At 29.9% G+C, this 2,597-nt stretch overlaps 1 protein-coding gene across 1 annotated transcript in view; it reads left to right on the top strand.

The window, feature by feature from the left end:
- The window catches only part of LOC117170049 (LIM domain only protein 3-like), a 529,686-nt gene that overhangs the window by 272,455 nt on the left and 254,634 nt on the right, over positions 1-2,597 (top strand). Inside the window, exon 2 of the mRNA XM_033356568.1 lies at positions 1,447-1,538. The gene's annotated coding sequence lies outside the window, so the exon portion shown is untranslated. The remainder of the gene's footprint in view (positions 1-1,446; positions 1,539-2,597) is intronic.

Below are 2,597 nucleotides of genomic sequence, written 5' to 3'. Positions count from 1 at the left end.
TCTAGTCGGGAGTGGTGCTGACTGAAAACAGATGATTTGGAGCGATTCGCGCGCCATCTGTTGGTCATTCTAAGGACTTATTGAACTACCCTCGTAATAAATTTTTAACATAAAAACATAATTTACAAGCAATATTCACACTTTTAACCAAGGAGATGATTTTTCTAAGCAAGAAAATTAATTTTTAACAATTTAATTCAAATTTTAAACCGGTAGTTACATTTTTAAAAACAAAGGTAACTTCTCAATGAAAAATGTAATATTTAATGTTCCAACCAAAAATATTTTAATTTTAGATCAATAACAGTTATTAATTTTTATGAAAAGATTTGAATTTTCAATTGATAAACATTTTTTGGATTTAAAAAAAAATGAATTTAATATATTCTTCAATTTTCAATAAAGAATTAATTTTCAAATTAAACACGAATTTCTACCAAAAAGGATCATTTTCTATCAAATCTTTAAATTTTTAACCTGAATAGACAATCTTTTAATGAAATTGTTAAATTTAGTATTAAAATAAAAAAACTGGCAACCAAAAACTTGCATTTTGAACCAAAAATGATCATTTTTCTACCCGAAGAGATAAATTTGTAACAAAAGTTTAAAATTTTCGATAAATAAACACTTTCTCTATAAATAAAAAACATGTATACAAATTCTAAATTTTCAAAGAATAAAGTTAATTTTGAACTTAACAGTTGAATTTTGCAAATAAATAAACGAATTTTCTACCCAAAAGGATAAATTTCTATAAGCACGTCGAATTTGCAACCAGAAAAGATAACCCTTTAATGATATTTATCAATAAATTTAAATATTGAATAAATAAAAATCTTTCAGTTTAATGAGAAAAAAATGTAAGATTAAGAATTGTTGAAATTTCTTCAAATAATTGAAGTTTATCCAAATGATTAAATTTCAACCGCATATATAATAGTGAACATAGCAAATTAAAAATTTTCAAAACAAAAAAAAAATTGATTTTCTATTTGGGATCTATTAGTTCAGAAAAAGGGGAAAAGAGGGGAATAATGAAAAATATTATAAAGACTTAAATTAAAAGATTTAATTTCTGATCATTTATAATTTAAGAATAATATTTTAAATAATAATTGAAGATCTGTTTAGATACTTTTATAATATAAGATTAGAACATTCAAAATTTTGTTTACAAAATTGAACACCGCATTGAGCTAAAGATTCATAAAGTGTTGAAGTACCAATTTTTATTTTTTGTTTACCCTGGCATTTCCAATACCCATAACTTTGCAAAAATTTGTAAAAACCTGTTTTTAGAAAAATTTGTTTCATAAAACTTCCACATAGGAAATAAATGCTTAAGTATATTCTTAAGCAAGAGTCCCTTTTTCCTTAAAAAAACTACTAATAATTTACGTTTGACCTTTATTTCACAGAAACTCTTCTTGGTTTTTATTACAGCAGAAGCGGATTATAAATCAAGGGAGAAGAGGAGGAAACATATCCGGGAATTAATGTGACTGAGGTTAAAAGAAAGAAGCCAACGCAGAGAGGTAAAATTCAGGAATTTTTCCGGCCTTTTTTATTTATTTAAGGTAGAAGCTATTATCATGGGGTGAAGTGATAAAGGGTGAAGGTCTGTAGGTTTTTTGTGGGCTTAAATCACGAAGTGCATATGCACCAGCGAAATATCTGGGAGTTGGAGAACGAGCGCCATCTTGTTCAGAATCCGTGGTGCCTGGTGAACCGGAAACCACTGATAGTCACGCTGCTGATCGACGCCTATGGCCGTTTGAGGGTAGTTTGCACCGATAACCATCACATTGTGTGACCAATAGCGCTGATATAGGCGTTAGATAGATTTCATTCGCAACAATAGTCTCTCTCGCTTTATGCCTTTTTCTTCATCAAACATCAATTTTAGGGTTGTGTATAAAAGGTTGTATCTCCCTGAGATTGTGGACAAAAGAGATTATTTCAACCCCTTTGAAAAGTTCAAAGGGAAAAGGAGATTATGTCAGACTTCTTTTTCATTTATTACTCAAAAATAGGATAGCCATCAAGACTGTTTAATTGTGTATACATGAGTATTATTATTAAAAAAATAATGTTATTAAAATTTAAAAAAAAAACCTGAGGTTTACCAGATATAAAATTCAATTAATAATATATATTCAATGATAATAATAGGGTGCACATTCTCAATAATTCCGTTCTTAATAGTGCCATTAATTCTAATCCGAGATCGGACTCTACCCCCAACTCCTGAACTCTTCCCTGCTCGCTAAAAGTTCTGATCTGACTTTCTTGATAATGTCACTCTCAATAGTGCCATTAATCCTAATTCGAAATCAGACTCTGCCTCCACGCCTGCGCTCTTCACTGCTTGCTAAAAGTTCGGATCTGGCTTTTTCAATAATACCGCTCTAAATAATGCCATTAATCCTAATGCGAAATCGGACTCTAACCCCACTTCTGTGCTTTCTCCTACTCGCCAAAAGCTCGTATCCGACTTTCTTAATAATAACGCGCGAAGTTTAAGGATCATCCATAAACTAAGTTACTTTTTTTTTGGAAATTTTAGACCCCTTCCCCTTGACTTAGAACCATTG

The sequence above is a fragment of the Belonocnema kinseyi genome, chromosome 3 (assembly GCF_010883055.1).
Source record: "Belonocnema kinseyi isolate 2016_QV_RU_SX_M_011 chromosome 3, B_treatae_v1, whole genome shotgun sequence".
In the NCBI taxonomy this organism is placed as follows: domain Eukaryota; kingdom Metazoa; phylum Arthropoda; class Insecta; order Hymenoptera; family Cynipidae; genus Belonocnema; species Belonocnema kinseyi.
This window is presented reverse-complemented; position numbering and strand designations above follow the sequence as displayed.